Source organism: Pelophylax lessonae (genome assembly GCF_965119305.1).
Source record: "Pelophylax lessonae genome assembly, chromosome: 10".
In the NCBI taxonomy this organism is placed as follows: domain Eukaryota; kingdom Metazoa; phylum Chordata; class Amphibia; order Anura; family Ranidae; genus Pelophylax; species Pelophylax lessonae.
In genome coordinates, this window is record NC_138777.1 from 31227922 (window position 1) to 31245799 (window position 17878).

Consider the following 17878-nt stretch of genomic DNA (forward strand, 5'->3'; position numbering starts at 1 on the left):
GCGCTCGGCCCTCTGAAAACTGGTGAAGAATGGCTCATTTTTTTAAAACACATACACAGAGGATTATTAAACAGACCAGACAGGATGGTATAAAGTGGCTTAACAACCACTTGAAAGGGGAAGTTGAGATTCCAGGGGGTGGGGTGGGGGGCACGTGTTTTGAACAGAGGGGTGGAGTAGAACGCTTCCATGGACTAGGAAAGTGAGAGATGAGCACATCGAAATGGCTTGGGCAGAAAGGACATTAGAAACGGCTTCTATTTATTGTGAAAAGTGAAATTTTGTCTGAAAAGGAAAACTTAGCCTTTAAAGTGGTATAAACCACAGTTAACGGAAAAAAAAATTCTCACCAGCTGAATCCCAGTTCCCAACCTGGCCAGCTGGGGGCAGTTGGGGGGAGCTGGGATAGCTTGGTTGGGGCTGGCCAGGGGAAGAGAATCTCCAGTGGGGCATTAAACCGGCCTCTGCTCAGACACAGTTTACACCATACATGCTGGTGGGGGAGGCCTGCGCTCTGTCCTTGTCTTCAACCTTCATTCAGTAGGTCAGCAGTGGGGACTTTTTACTTCTCTTCACCAGGAATCATTTAGGCATGTCTGTAGCAGAAGTGGTGCAGCCTTCTTAAAGGGCATCAGAGTGGCCCAGGGGGCAATTGCCCCCCTGCCCCCTGGCCCAGTCCTCCTCTGGGTGTAAGAGCAGAAGTGGGTAATACAGCCACCATACCTAGCAGGGGATGACTGGAAACTTTTGGCCCAGGGGGCAAGTACAAACCAGAGGCCCATGGTGCAGAGCCTCGGCCCCCCTCCCACTCTCTCTCTTCCCGGCCTCCTCCTGACCCCCATTCCAGGCTGAAGCTCTGCTCCAGGCATAGGTGTGTGCAGTCCATTGCATTAGGGTGTGCACTCAAAAGCTCAAACGAATGTATTTCTCTGCAGCCTTAGCTGCACGGGGCAGCGAATAAATGGGAAGTGCTCTGTGCTGAGTGGCTTCCTGTTCATTCACAAACTGAAGCATAGTAAGCACAGCTTACTATGCTTCAGGTATGAATGGACATAGTGAGTGAGTGTGTTCACTGTGTTCATTTAAAAAAGGAAGGGGCCAGTAAAATAATATTTACTAGCCCCTTCCCCTGTTCTCCATTCTGAAACATTACCCGCAGCAGCTGGGAGGAGAGGAGAGAAGGGAAGCCAGCAGAGCTGTGGGGGCGGCACAACATGGGGGGGAATCCTGGCCAAGAGGGGGAATCAGCACCACACATAGTGATTAGGGTGTGCCCAGGCACACCTGGCACACCCCATGTGCACGCCTATGGCTCCAGGTACTCTCTGCTCACAGGCCGAAACCAGGTTCCTGACCTGGTCATCAGGAGGCAGTTGGGGGGAGCTGGGACAGCTCGGTTGGGGCTCCAGTGGGGCATGGAACCGGCCTCTGCTCAGACACAGTTTACACCATCCATGCTGGGGTGGGAGGCTTGTCCTTTTCTTCAACCCGCATCAGTAGGTCAGCAGACTTTTTACTTCTCTTCACCAGGAATCCTTTAGGCATGTCTGTGGCAGAAGCAGTGCAGCCTTTTTATGGGGCATCAGAGCAGCCAAGGGGGCAATTGCCCCCCTGCCCCCTGGCCCAGTCCTTTCCTAATACCTAGGGACTGATAAGCTGCAATATTCTCCTTTTTTATACTTTGGGTTTAGATACTCTTTAAGGAAGCCGTAGTTGGACTTGAATAATGTTTCTCATTACTAACATATTATTACATTCTGCTGCTTAATAAAACTCAGTTTTGCTTCCCCAATTTGGCCAGAAACTATCAGAAGAAATACCGGATCATTAAACAGGGCTAAAAAGTAGCATACTGAAAAAAAATAAAATAATACAAAAAAAAAATGTTCTATAACACCGTGATCAGTAACTGCAACACAGACTGTCCTCAGTTCAAGCAAACTTGCCAAATCTTCCTTATAACTCAATCCGTCATCATCTCTCGATAAGTCCTCATTTGTTTGTCATCTGTCTTACGCAGCGGCCGCCGTGACCCGAATCCCACCGGGCCACCCGATACGGATTAAGCAAATGACAGAGTTTTGATGTATCGACTTTTTTTCGTAAAGAGGCGAGAAAGCTTTTTGAACTGCCAGCCAGCATCCATCACGGAACCGCTCATTATACAAGGTACGGCGTCCCGCGTTAACGCCGCTTAATCATACCCAACACGTCGTAATGTTTCTCGTTCAAACACATTAGCCGGATGCCGTTTCCCGGGAAACTGTGGCGTTCTTTACAGTCCTAAAATGTGAGCCGAGGAGAAAAAAACAAAAAATAAAAAAAAAAGTAATTTCAGTTTAGTGTCAAAGGACTGTGTGAAGTTTTTATGTGTGAAATTCATCTTTGCGATTGTAAACCCGGTTTGGATGTGCCGTTCGAGTTGCCATTTTAATCAGCGTTCTAAATTTAGTTGGCTCAATCATGAGGCATAATGAAGCATGCATAGGGAGTTGATGGAAATGGGAATTTTTCTGCGATGGCAACTTGTAGACTCCGGGCGAACGCGGCGCGCTTATTGTGCTAACGGCTGACGTAAAATTATATTAAAGCTCCTTGTATATTGTTTTTTTTTTTTTTTTTTTTTTTTTTTTTAGTAGAGATATAAAGGGGAATTTAAGGAAACAGATGTTGATTATAAAAATGTTGGGTTGTAAGAGACAGCTGCCTTAAACTACACATCAGAGGTTCGAATATAACTTTTTTAACCACTTTAAGACCGGATGGATTGGCCCCTTTCCTGACTAGGGCCCATTTTGCGATTCGGCACTGCGTTACTTTAACAGACAATTGCGCAGTCGTGCGATGCTGTACCTAAACTAAATTGACGTCCTTTATTTCCCACAAATAGAGCTTTCTTTTGGTGGTATTTGATCACCTGTGCGATTTTTATTTTTTGCGCTATAAACAAAAAAATAGCGACAATTTTGAAAAAAAAAAAAAACAATATTTTTCACATTCTGCTATATAACATTCCCCAAAAAAATGTAAAAATATTTTTTATTTTAACATTTTAGGCCAATTTGTTTTCTGCTACATATTTTTGGCAAAAAAAAAACGCAATAAGCGTATTCTGATTGGTTTGCGCAAAAGTTATCGTGTCTACTAACTACGGGAAAGATTTATGTCATTTTTATTGTTTTTTTTTTTCTTTACTAGTAATGGCGGTGAGCTGCGATTTTTTGCGGGACTGTGACATTGCAGCGGACAGATCGGACCCCTAACTGACATTTTTGACACTTTTGGGGGACCAGTGACATTACTACAATAATCAGTGCTAAAAGTATGCACTGTTACTGTAATAATGACACTGGCAGGGAAGGGGTTAACATTATGGGTGATCAAGGGGTTAAATGTGAGCCTAGGGGAGTGATTCAAACTGTGGGGGGGGGGGGGCGTGGCTTCTGAAATGACTATAGAGACCTGTGATTCTATATAGAAGGATCACAAGCACTCTGTGATCATTCCAGGGAGAAGAACGGTCGGCTGTGTTTACAACAGCTGACCGTTCTTCTCTCTCAGCGGGGAAAGGATCGTGGGTGTCAGGCGGAAATTGGAGCCGTCTGCCCGCTTCATCGGCTTCGCCGCTGACAAGCGGGGGCAGGAGCGCACTGCAGGCAGCGCGCACTCACCTCCTAGCCTCCTGAGAGCGACGTACAGCTACGGCGATTCGCCCAGGAGCGGCTGCCTGCCGCCGTATAACTGCGACAGGCAGTCGTAAAGCGGTTAAGGTGACTTTTTTTTAAAGGACTTTATAGCAAACCAGCCAGACATTATACAAGTCCCATCTATGAGCACTGAGCAATAGGTTGAATTGGTTTATTTCAGCACCGAGACGCCACTGCTGCTCATTTTTGGTGGGGGTACATTGCAAAACAAAGTGCATTTATCTTCTTTGTCCTCTTCCCTTTACCAAAGCTAACTCCACTCCACAGATGCACACTTACCTTGATCTAATGGCTATAGTTCTACTGGCCTTGGGAAATTAAGGAAGACAGTCTTATAGAAGTCTATGGGGCTTCAATGCACCAGAATGGCCAAGACAGAGAAGACTTGTGCCGCAAGATGTCAACAATTCCTAGAGACCATGGCCATTGGATGTTAATAAGAATGCATCTGTGAAAGGGGGTGGGTTTGATTTGGCAAGGGGAAGGGGGCCGCAGATGTATTCTTTTTAAATTCCAATGGCCATGGTCTCTAGAAATTGTTTACATCTGGCACGACAACTCTTCTTTGTCTTGACCATTCCAGAGCATGACAGCCCCAAAAACTTTTTATAGGGCTATTTTCCTTTTTCTCCCAAGGCCGATAGATAAGCCCCATAGACCTTTATTAGGCTGTGATGCACAAGCGCGAACAGGGCAGAGAGGGCTTTTGGCGCTGGATATAAACAAACAGCAGAATTATGTCTGTCAAATTAAAGTAAGTAGGCTTTAGGGATGATCGAACGGTTCGGGTCGACCATCGGTTCGACCCGAACATTGACTGTTCGAAATTTGTCCGAATTCCAAACTTTTTGCGTAAAAAGTTCGGAATTCGGCAACCAGAACCGACCAAAATGCAATGGGACAGGAACTGGGCTTTAAAAGCCCATGATTGGACCAGAAACATCAGTAAAAGCCAATTGAGGGGGCAGGAGGATGCTAGGAATGTGATTGGAGTGACTAGGGGGTCCAGAGGCCAATCAGTAGTGAATACGCCCCCCAGTATATAAGATAGCCCCACCAAATCTCTAGCACTGTAATACAGGGGCTGTGGAAGAGAGTGGAAGCAGTTCTGTTTTGTCCTGCTGCAAAAGTGTAATTTAGCAATTATTAGTGTGAGGAAAGGGATATGCAGTGTAGTTAGGGTACTATATACCACCGTAGTGTAGTGTAGGGTGAACTGACTCTGACTGCTATGCCAGGGTGACCAAACCCTTCCATGTCAGGGTGACCGCCAGAGAAAAAAGATCATTTGTCTTAGAATTGCAGTAGAGCAGGGATGGGGCTCTGCTCCTTTTATGCCAGGGTGACCGAATTCATCCATGTCAGGGTGACCGCCAGAGAAAAAAGATTGTTTGTCTTAGAATTGCAGTAGAGCAGGGATAGGGCTCTGCTGCTTTCACACCTGGGCGTTTTTGTTTCAGGCGTTTATTGGGCTTTTTTGTGGACGTCTTTGGAGGCAGGCATGACATCTGAACTTCTGTGTAGGAGTATATATATACACACACACACATATATGTATATATACACATACACACATATAGGTGTAAAAGTAGCAGAACCACATCCCTGCGCTAATGAAATTATTTGCAGGGATGGGGTTCCACTCCTATTACACCTGTATGTGTGTATGTGTATATATACATATAAGTGTGTGTGTATATATACCCCTATACAGAAGTTCAGATGTTATGCCTGCCTCCAAAGACGCCGAAAAAATGCCCAATAAACGCCTGCAACAACACTCCTGGGCGTTTTTGCAACAACACTCCGGAGTTGAGAGACACTGCTTTAAACGACAAGCTTTTTCAGCAAAGCAGCTAAGACAAACCTCATAAATGTATAACAATTAGCCTGTAGCACCACCTGCTGTTTCAAAACAGAATTACAACATATATTAATGTGAACTATTTTATAATAATGTTTTTCCAGTCTTAAAAATTATAAAGAAAATGCATATGAAAATAATTAGCATTTTCTTTTACTGCCAACATGGTTAAAATGATGACTGATCCAGGAGGGTATGTGTCCTTGTGAAACAGGGTATGTATTAGGGATTGACAGATTATTGGCAAAGCCGATATATCGGGGGCCGATATGCACTTTCCCTGATATATCGGAATCGGCCCCGGAGGTTACCGATATTGCCGTTTTTTTTCGGGAAAGTGCTGTACCGGAGTGATGGCTGCAGCAAGAGGCATCACCCTGGTACCGGCGTCCATAGCTGACGGTAAGCTGTCTTGTAATGACAACCAATGTGGCTGAGAAGCCGCTCGGCTGTCATTACAAGGAGCGGGAGGGGACGCCTTCCGCGGCTCACCCGGGTCTCCCGTCCCACTGGGAGACCCGGGTAACCAGCCTGCACGGCCACCGAAGACCCGATAAAAGCTGCATTCGGCTCTGATCGGGTCTCCATGCAAAAACCCGGAAGTGATGGCAGGACTCTACTTAGCTTTTGATGTCATGACATCACTTCCGGGTACTCGGCACCAGATTTAAAAAAAATTACAGCATTCAATACAGCCAAACTTGGCGTTTTGAATGCTTTTAAGTGCAGAGGAAGGGTTTGGGGTCTTTTAGACCCCAGATCCATCCACAAAAATACCTGTCAAGACAAAAAAAATGTAAATGTACGAAAACATCACTTCCGGGTACTGGCGCCAGATTAAAAAAAAAATGACAGCATCCAAAACAGCCAAACTTGGTGTTTTGAATGCTTTTAAGTGCAGAGGAGGGGTTTGGGGGTCTTTTAAACCCCCAGATCCCTCCAAAAAAATACCTGTCAACAAAAAAAAAAATATTTAAATGTACGAAAATATCGGCCGATACATGATGACCAAGATATCGGTATCGGCAATGAAAAAACTGTTTTGGTCGATCACTAGTATGTACCTACTAAAAAAATACTTTCTTGGTTTTGGAAGAATGTTGATGAAACTGTTAAACAATCCAACAATTTATTTAGAAAAAAAGAGGCCTCTGAATTGTTGCTCGAATTGTAAAAAGACCCAATTAGGTTGTAAGAGAAGCACCGCAAGAACGCAATAAGATCTGCCGGAGAATGAGTATTGAGTGGCTGTTGCAGCTGTTGATTCTACATCAGCAATGCTTAAGGAATAACTATAACCGGCTCCCGCGTGCAATCGGCAACACCAGCTGCGTCGTCGTAAGTGATTTTCCCCCCTTAACTCCCCAACTGGGATTCGCAGAGAACAAATATCAGCCACGGGGAACCATCCTATAACTCTGAGCTCTGATTGCAAAGCTGCTAGACAATTCTTAATTACTTCATTCTTATCTGCCTTTCCCTTCCGCATTACATTTATGACGGCTGGAAACGTGAGGGGCCCCCGAAACGCAACGTCCGCGAGAAATAATAAAAAAAAAAATAATAATAAATTCTTCATTTGAGATCTCAAGGCTGATGTTTGAGGAAAAGACCTTGGCAGGAAGCAGTCTAGACTGTTTTCAGAAATGCAGTTTATGAATATTAATGTGTGGCCTGAGACCGCCATGGCGCTCGTTCATCAAAAGGCGAGAGACAATAGAGCTGTTTGAGAACTACAAGAAGGGCTTTTATTTTCTCAGAGATTGGGTGCAGGAACTCTCCCCTTTTAAACCACCCCTTGTCTCCGCCCCCCTACCCACCTCCATGTCTCTTGGTTACACCTACTACCCACCTCCATGTCTCTTGGTTACACCCACTACCCACCTCCATGTCTCTTGGTTACACACACTACCCACCTCCATGTCTCTTGGTTACACCCACTACCCACCTCCATGTCTCTTGGTTACACCTACTACCCACCTCCATGTCTCTTGGTTACACCCACTACCCACCTCCATGTCTCTTGGTTACACCCACTACCCACCTCCATGTCTCTTGGTTACACCCACTACCCACCTCCATGTCTCTTGGTTACACCCACAACCCACCTCCATGTCTCTTGGTTACACCCACTACCCACCTCCATGTCTCTTGGTTACACCCACTACCCACCTCCATGTCTCTTGGTTACACCCACTACCCACCTCCATGTCTCTTGGTTACACCCACTACCCACTTCCATGTCTCTTGGTTACACCCACTACCCACCTCCATGTCTCTTGGTTACACCCACAACCCACCTCCCACTACCACCCTTTTTAGAGAATACAGAACCAATTATTATTTTGCGGTGTTAAGTCATTTGTATGCAATTTGGTAATGATAAGAAAAAAAAGCAAAAACATAGATCACCCGGAAGCCAGCGCAAATAGACCCCCACCCGAGCAACAATAGACCCCCCATCTCAGGCACACTAGATCCCCCCCAGCAAAAATAGATTCCTCACATAACATTATACCCCCCCTTCCCCAGCAACAATGGTCCCCCTGTTACAAAATACCACCCCAGCAACAATACACCCCCATCTCAGGCAAACTAGATCCCCCCAGCAATAGCAGATCCACTCAGCAACAAAGCATCCCCCCCAGCAACAATAGACCCCCCATCTCAGGCACACTAGATCCCCCCCAGCAAAAATAGATTCCTCACATAACATTATACCCCCCCCCCCCTCCCCAGCAACAATGGTCCCCCTGTTACAAAATACCACCCCAGCAACAATAGACCCCCATCTCAGGCAAACTAGATCCCCCCAGCAATAGCAGATCCACTCATCAACAAAGGATCTCCCCCCCAGCAACAATAGACCCCCATCTCAGGCACACTAGACCCCCCAGCTATAACAGATCCACCCAGAAACAATGCATCGTCCCCCAGCAACAATAGACCCCACCCCTGCAACAATATATCCCCCTAGCAACACAAAACCCCAATACCACCAACAATATAACCCCCCCCCCCCCCAGCAAATTGAGATCCCCCCAGCAAAAATAGATTCCTCACATAACATTACACCCCCCTTCCCCAGCAACAATGGCCCTCCTGTTATAAAATACCACCCCAGCAACAATAGACCCCCATCTCAGGCACACTCGATCCCCCCCAGCAAAAATAGATTCCTCACATAACATTTTACCCCCCCCCCCCTTCCCCAGCAAAAATGGTCCCCTTGTTACAAAATACCACCCCAGCAACAATAGACCCCCATCCCAGGCACACTAGATCCCCCCCAGCAATAGCAGATCCACTCAGCAACAAAGCATCTCCCCCCCAGCAACAATAGACCCCCATCTCAGGCACACTAGACCCCCCCAGCAATAACAATCCACCCAGAAACAATGCATCGCCCTCCAGCAACAATAGACCCCACCCCTGCAACAATATATCCCCCTAGCAACACAAACCCTCAGTCACAGCAACAATATAACCCCCCCCCCCCAGCAAACCGAGGTCCCCCCCCAGCAAAAATAGATTCCTCAAATAACATTATAACCCCCCTTCCCCAGCAACAATGGTCCCCCTGTTACAAAATACCACCCCAGCAACAATAGATCCCCATCTCAGGCACACTAGATGCCTCCAGCAATAGCAGATTCACCCAGCAACAAAGCATCTCCACCCAGCAACAATAGACCCCACCCCTGCAACAATATACCCCCCTAGCAACACAAACCCTCAGTCCCAGCAACAATATAACCCCCCCCCCCCAGCAAATCGAGATCCCCCAGCAAAAATAGATTCCTCACATAACATTATACCCCCCCCCTTCTCCCAGCAAACAATGGCCCTCCTGTTATAAAATACCACCCCAGCAACAATTGACCCCCATCCCAGGCACACTAGATCCCCTCCAGCAAAAATAGATTCCTAACATAACATTTTACCCCCCCTTCCCCAGCAACAATGGTTCCCTTGTTACAAAATACCACCCCAGCAACAATAGACCCCAATCTCAGGCACCCTAGATCCCCCCAGCAATAGCAGATCAACTCAGCAACAAATCATCTCCCCCCAGCAACAATAAACCCCCATCTCAGGCACACTAGACCCCCCCAGCAATAACAGATTCACCCAGAAACAATGCATCGCCCCCCAGCAACAATAGACCCCACCCCTGCAACAATATATCCCCCTAGCAACACAAAACCCCAATCCAACCAGCAATATAACCCCCCCCCCAAGCAAATTGAGATCCCCCCAGCAAAAATAGATTCCTCACATAACATTATACCCCCCCCTCCCCCAGCAACAGTAATCCCACGTTACAAAATACCACCCCAGCAACAATAGACCCCCATCTCAGGCACACTAGATCCCCCAGCGATAACAGATCCACCCAGCAAAAAAGCATCTCCCCTCCACCAACAATAGACCCCCATCTCAGGCACACTAGACCCCCCCCAGCAATAACAGATTCACCCAGAAACAATGCATCGCCCCCCAGCAACAATAGACCCCACCCCTGCAACAATATATCCCCCTAGCAACACAAAACCCCAATCCAACCAGCAATATAACCCCCCCCCCCCAAGCAAATTGAGATCCCCCCAGCAAAAATAGATTCCTCACATAACATTATACCCCCCCTCCCCCAGCAACAGTAATCCCACGTTACAAAATACCACCCCAGCAACAATAGACCCCCATCTCAGGCACACTAGATCCCCCAGCGATAACAGATCCACCCAGCAAAAAAGCATCTCCCCCCCAGCAACAAGAGACCCCCACCCCTGCAAAAATGTATCCCCCTAGCAACACAAAACCCCAATCCCAGCAACAATATAACCCCCCCCCCCCCCCCCCATCAAATTGAAATCCCCCCAGCAAAAATAGATTCCTCACATAACATTATACCCCCCCTTCCCCCAGCAACAATGGCCCTCCTGTTGTAAATACCATCCCAGCAACAATAGACCCCCATCTCAGGCACACTAGATCCCCCCAGCAATAACAGATCCACAAAGCAACAAAGCATCTTGCCAGTAACACACCTCCTGTATTAGAGCAACCCCACTCTGGGTGAAGGAGCACAGGGGCACAGCAGACAACGGCATTGTCAGTTCCAGGGCTTTTTTTTTTTCTTAGAGAATACAGTAGGGGCAAGAACCCCCCCCCCCCCCTTTCACCACTTGACTCCACCCCTACCCACCTCCCAGCACTGTTCCTGGACTCCACACCTTACCCACCTCCCAGTGCCACCCCTTTTAAAGAATACAGAACCGAGTATCATTTTGTGGTGCTAAGTAATTTAGGACAGTAAAATAGATCTAGCATCAATGGACACCCCAGCAACAATAGATCCACCCCAGCAACAATGGACTCCCAACAGCCAGCATCAATAGACCCTCCAGGACCAAGCAACAGTAGACCCCTCTCTCAACAGCGGATCCCTCCCAGCAACAATGGACTCCCAACAGCCAGCATCAATAGACCCTCCAGCAGCCAGCAACAGTAGACCCCTCTCTCAACAGCGGATCCCTCCCAGCAACAATGGACTCCCAACAGCCACCATCAATAGACCCTCTAGCAGCCAGCAACATTAGACCCCTCCTCAACAGCAACAATTGGCCTTCTGCAACATAAGACCCACCCCCGGCAAAAATAAATCCTCCACCAGAAACAATAGACCTCCCCAGCAACAATAGACCCCCTGCAAAATAGATTCCCTCCAGCAACAATAGATTCCCCAGTAGCCAGCATCATTAGACCCTCCAGCAGCCAGCAACAAATACCCCTCCCTCTCAAGTACATCCCTCCCAGCAACAAATGACTCCCCCCAGCAACATAAGACCCACCCACAACAATAGATCCCCCAAGAACAACAGAAGAACTCCCCAGAAACAATAGACCCTTTTCCTCCCCAGCAGCCAGCATCAATAGACCCTCCAGCACCTCTTGCCATTACATACATTCAGTTCTAGAGGTGCCGGAACTGCGTACCTGGTCAGTCTAGAGCAGGGGATTGTTAGATGGACTAGCAGATTTAAATACACCAACAAATCGAAGCCAAATTCCAGCTAATACTTCATAATCCATTACAGCAAACTGTTTTTTTTTCCCCTTTTGGGATAAAGGTTTTTTTTTTTAATAAATAAATAAAAGCTGATCATTGCAAGCACCTCTGCTACAGTAGAATGGTTTGTCTCATCTCTGTAACTGATCCATTCTGCTGCAGAGCTTGTTCTTTTTAAAAACAACAGACTTACCGGCTGGATCACCAGATGAAAATAGAAGAAAGAAAGCCTAAAAAAAGAAAACAAATGCAGCCATCACATCTAAGAATTCGTAAGCTGCAATACAATAAATGTTTGCTTTTGGGTTTATTACTGCTTTAAAGAGATCCTGTCACCAGACCTCATTTGTAAAATGTGAACCTTGCAGAAGTAGAGGCTCACCATAGTACTTGCATGTTTTCCAATGTTTTTTTCTTTTTTTTGCGTAACTTTAACGGACAATTGCGCCGTCATGTGTCGCTGTACCCAATTAAAATTGATGTCCTTTTTTCCCACAAACAGAGCTTTCTTTTGGTGGTATTTGATCACCTGTGCGATTTTTATTTTTTGCGCTATAAAAAGAAAGCAGCAACAATTCTGAAAAAAAAAAACAATATTTTTCACATTCTACTATATAACATTCCCCCCCCAAAAAAAATGTAAAAATCTAAATTTTTTAACATTTTAGGCCAATTTGTTTTCTGCTACTTATTTTTGGTAAACAAATAAGCGTATTTTGATTGGTTATTGCGTCTACAAACTACGGGAATGATTTATGCCATTTTTATTGCTTTTTTTTTTTACTATTTATGGCGGAGGTCTGTGATTTTTTGCGGGACTGCGACATTGCGGCGGACAGATCGGACCCCTGACTGACATTTTTGACACTTTTGGGGGGGACCAGTGACATTACTACAGTAATCAGTGCTAAAAATATGCACTGTTACTGTAATAATGACACTGGCAGGGAAGGGGCTAACACTGTGGGTGATCAAGGGATTAAATGTGTACCTAGGGGCGTGTTTCTAACAGTATAAGGGCGTGGCTTGTGAAATGACCATAGAGACATGTGAGCCTATATATAACAGGATCACAGGGGCTCTATGATCATTCCAGGGAGAAGAACAGTCAGCTGTGTTTACAACAACTGACCGTTCTTCTCTCTCAGTGGGGAACGATCGCGGTTGTCAGGCCGCAATCGGAGCCACCTGCCCCATGCATCAGGTTCCCCGCATGATCGCCTCCTAGCTGCCTGCGTGCAACCAACGTATACCTATGGCGGTTCGCGCAGGAGCGGCTGCCTGCCGCAGTATAACTGCGGCAGGCGGTCGTAAAGTGGTTAAAGTAGAACTAAAGGCAAAACTTTTTTTTTTTTTTTTTGGATAGAGTGAGGGAGAGTTTTAACCCCTATCAGTTTTTTTGCCATCTGTGTCCCATTTGGGAGATTTCTCTTCACTTCCTGTTCCATAGCTAAAACAGGAAGTGGAGGGAAATCCCTTCAAAGTGAGGGAAATCCCAGGTTGACACCACAATCAGAACTGGTTTCCCCATTGGAAGATTTCCCCTCTATTCCTGTTCTGGGAACAAAAAAACAAACAAATTTGGGGTTCTAATTCCTCTCCATTCTGCTATAACTAAAAAAAAAAAAAAAATTTGCATTGAGTTAAACTTTAATTTATAGTCAAATCCATCTAAATCTGCTGGTCTAACACCACCTTTTCCCCCATACTGATAATGCTGTTGTCCAAAGGTGTCTTCATTGCTCCTCTATCCAAAGCAGAGACTAGGGATGATCGAACAGTTCGGTTCGACCATCGGTTCGACCCGAACATTGACTGTTCGAGGTTCGGCCGAATTTAGAACTTTTTGCTGAAAAAGTTCGGAATTCGGCAACCAGAACCGACCAAAATGCAATAGGACAGGAAATGGGCTTTAAAAGCCCATTATTGGACCAGAACCATTAGCAAAAGCCAATTGAGGGGGCAGGAGAATGCTAGGAATGTGATTGGAGTGACTAGGGGGTCCCTAGGCCAATCATTAGTGAATACGCCCCCCAGTATATAAGATAGCCCCCGCCAAATTCCTAGCATTGTAATACAGGGACATGGAAGAGAGTGGAAGCAGTTCTGTTAATTTTACTTTAAAAGTGTCATTTAGCATTTATTAGTGTGAGGAAAGGGATATCTAGTGTAGTTAGGGTGCTCTTTTACACTTTAGTTAGATGCAAAAATTTAGTTTCTGTAGGGAAAGTGTTAAGTGCCAGGGTGACCGTAATGTAGTGTAGGGTGAACTGACACTGACTGCTATGGCAGGGTGACCAAACCCTTCCATATCAGGGTGACCGCTATAGAGAAAAGATAGTTTCTCTTAAGTCACATTCGGTGCAGTAATATGGCTTCTCACCGGTCAGCCTACTTTTTAGCTGCAGGCGTTTATAGGGATTTTTTGAGCACATGTTTGGATTCAGGCATGACATCTAAACATGTGTATAGGGGGTATATATACACACCCATGTATGTATATATACACCTGCACATATATAGGTGTGAAAGGAGCCGAAAACACTACTTGCGCTAATGAAATAATTAACACCAATATAGTTACGCTCCTATCACACCTATATATGTGTATGTGTAAAATACATATAAGTGTGTGTGTATATATATATACCCCTATACAGAAGTTCAGATGTTTTGCCTGCCTCCAAAGAACCCAAAAAAATGCCCAAAAAAACGCTAGCTGCAAAAAAGAAAACGCCCAGGTGTGTTGTTGCAGGCATTTTTTGGGGGTTTTTGGAGGCAGGCAAAACATCTGAACTTGTGTATAGTGGTATATACACATATATACGCATATATTTCTGCTACTATCACACCTATATATGTCTAGGTGTGTATATATATATATATATATATATATATATATATATATATATATATATATAAATATAAGTATGTGTGTATATATGCCACTATACACAAGTTCAGATGTTTTGCCTGCCTCCAAAAACCCCCAAAAAATCCCTGCAACAACACACCTGGGCGTTTTTTTCTTTTTGCGCTAGCATTTTTTGGGCATTTGTTTGGGTTCTTTGGAGGCAGGCAAAACATCTGAACTTGTGTATAGTGGTATATATACACACATACTTATATGTATTTTACACTTACACATATATAGGTGTTATAGGAGCGGAGCCATATTAGTGTTAATTATTTCATTAGCGCAAGTATATATTTCTGCTACTATCACACCTATATATGTCTAGGTGTATATATACATATAAGTATGTGTGTATATACAGTATACCCGTATACACAAGTTCAGATGTTTTGCCTGCCTCAGAAGACCCCAAAAAATGCCCAAAAAAACGCTTGCTACTAAACCGGCAAGGTGTGAAAAGATAGAAGCCACTATCCTGTTCTATAAGTGACCTAATACAAACAATCTTTTTTTTTTATGTTTCTGGACATGCTACAGAGCTGAAACTTCACAGGTACACTTTTTAGACCCCCCAGATACTAAATCCAAAGAATTTATTATTTTTTTATTTTTTATTTTTTCAATAATTATCTCTCTATCAAAAATGACAATTTTTAAGAATTTTTTTTGTGTGATTAATAGTCCCTGGGGTATCACCCAGAACCCTAGGCACTTTTTAGGGGCATTTATTGGGTTTTAGGGCTTCAAAATGGTGTTTTTTGATTACCGAAGTTAGGGTCCCATTGATTTCAATGGGGTTCTGAAATCCGGGCCGAACTTTCGGGAAGTTCGGATGTTCTGGCCGAACCGAACTTTCGAAAAGTTCGATCATCCCTAGCAGAGACACCCTAAGGGCTCATTCACACGTGTTCTGTGGTCGAAGGAACTATTCAAAGAGCATTTGACAGGCAGTGTGGAGACGCGTCTCCTCCTCACCACTTGCTTTAACCTGCTGAAGCCTGTACTAGTACGTCGCAATCGCATGCAAAATTGCGGCGAACCATTTGACAGAAATTGTGTTACTGGCCAGATTACCAGATGAAAATAAAGGGTAAAAAGGCCTAAAAGAAAACTAATGCAAGCATCACTTTCAAAGTTTGGTAAGTTGCATTGTATTATATTTTTGGTTTTGGTTTTAACACCACTTTTTTGAAGATGTTGCTTGGTGTCTTTTAAATGCTTTTTGTATGCTTGCTGTATCTGATGTGCTTCAAGATAGCATTTGCATTCTAAGATAATAAGTGAATGGATAATCCCCTCCATGCACAGGTAAATGAATGATGGTTGATTTGTTGGTTCAGTGGATGGTTGGTTGGTTGATTGGTTGAATGGTGCATTGGTTACTTGGTTAGTTGGTCGGTTGGGTTGGGTTGGGTTGGGTTGTCGGTTGGAAGCTTGGTTAGATGGGTTGTTGGTTGGGTGGTTGGTTGGTTGGTTTGGCGATTGGTTGGGTGGGTTGTTGGTTGGGTGGTTGGTTGGTAGCTTGATGGGTGGGTTTATAGTTGGTTGGTTGATGGCTGTTTGGGTGGATTGTTGGTTGGGTGGTTGGTAGCTTGATGGGTGGGTTTTTGGTTGGGTGGTTGGTAGCTTGATGGGTGAATTTTTGGTTGGGTGATTGGTTGCTTGATTTGGTGGTTGGTTGGGTGGGTTGTTGGTTGGGTGGTGGGGTTGGTTAGTTTATTGGTTGGGTGGTTGGTTGCTTGGTTTGGTGGTTGGTTGGGTGGGTTGTTGGTTGGGTGGTGGGGTTGGTTAGTTTATTGGTTGGGTGGTTGGCTGGTTGGTAGGTTGGTTGGTTGATATGGGTAATGGGCCATACACACTATAAGATTTTCTGAAGACTTTTTCCTTCAGATTTATGTAGTGCAAGGGCCTGCCAGATTGCATACAAATTGAAAGTGTTTAGGTTTGACCTCATATTATCTGGTTTTGGTAAATCTAAAGGAAAAAGTCTTCAGAAAATCTTATAGTGTGTATGGCCCATTACTACCCTTCCACTGCCTATCTAAATGAGCTCAAAGCTTGTTTTCTGGGAATGTCTACCCCTATTGTAAGTACATTGCAGTAGGTAAACACATTACACTGCACTGCACATGCAAGATGGAGCCCTGGAAGTATTGATTTGATTGGCCCAGTTAGGTGATCACGTGACTGATATACCATTGCTGCTTCTGGATACAGAGCCGGTCCATGAGTAATGAACTCATTTCATTTTATTACTGTGCATCTTAAATAACAGGATTTCATTGTAGACAATCGGAGCCCGCGCACACAAATCACATTTATTTAATGCTGCAAGCCTGACATTTATTTGTTTCAGAAGTCCTTTGTTGCTATAGAGGCCACCAGAACAAAAAGGACAGATCACTGAAGCCGCACAGGAAAAATGTACTAAATATAATTTCTGTATGTATATATTCAGAATAATAAATCACAAACTGGTAATATATGGCAACGCATGACCATAAGATATAGGAAGAGAGCACAAACCATTCCGATTAACTACTTCGGTACCTATACATGCCCTATGGGTCTTGCAGAGGAGGTAGATCAACATTTGGATTCGATGAAGCTCAGTCCATCTTTCCAAGACTATATATATATATATATATATATATATATATATATGCACATTGCAACTAAGGGTACAGTGCCAGGTCGATCCCTGTGTGTTAGGAGGCTTCGCGCCTGTGCATGCGCAGGAGTGACATAATCCTGCGCTGACCAATGAGTATAGCCAAAGACTTGCACATAGAAGAAGATGTCTGAGCCAGCAAGAGAGCATGGAATAGAGATTAACCCCTTTAGTTCCTCTTGAAAATGATTCCAGTATCAATCTAGCTAAACGTTGAACGGCTCCAGGGGCAGACTGCCAACTTTCAGCCCAGGGGGCACGTACAGACCAGAGGCCCCTGGTGCAGCGACTTGGCCCCCCTCCCACTCTACCTCACCCCCCCTCCCACTCTCCCAATCCTCCTCCTGACCCCCATTCCAAGCTGAAGCCATGCTCCAGATACTCTCTACTTACCGGCTGAATCTGGGTTTCCAACCTGGCCAGCAGGGGGAGGTTGGGTGGAGGCCTGTGCTTTGTCCTGGCCTTCAACCTGCAATCAGGAATCCTTTAGGCATGTCTGTGGCAGAAGTGGTGCAGCCTTTTGATGAGGCATCAGAGAGGCCAAGGGGGCAATTGCCCCCCTGCCTCCTGGCCCAGTCCTCCCCTGAACGGCTCACATCGCCCTTCTAACTCCTATTCCAGTTGTAGCGCTCACCCTCGCAATGGA

The 17878-nt window shown here is 45.2% G+C and overlaps 1 protein-coding gene and 1 long non-coding RNA gene across 3 annotated transcripts in view; both read right to left on the reverse strand.

The window, feature by feature from the left end:
• LOC309564927 overlaps nucleotides 1-11173 on the reverse strand; it is a 1622900-nt gene extending 1611727 nt beyond the window's left edge. Inside the window, exon 1 of the long non-coding RNA XR_014225768.1 lies at nucleotides 10914-11173. This is a non-coding gene — a long non-coding RNA (uncharacterized lncRNA). The remainder of the gene's footprint in view (nucleotides 1-10913) is intronic.
• LRRC4C (leucine rich repeat containing 4C) overlaps nucleotides 1-17878 on the reverse strand; it is a 1031944-nt gene that overhangs the window by 82865 nt on the left and 931201 nt on the right. The window lies entirely within an intron of this gene.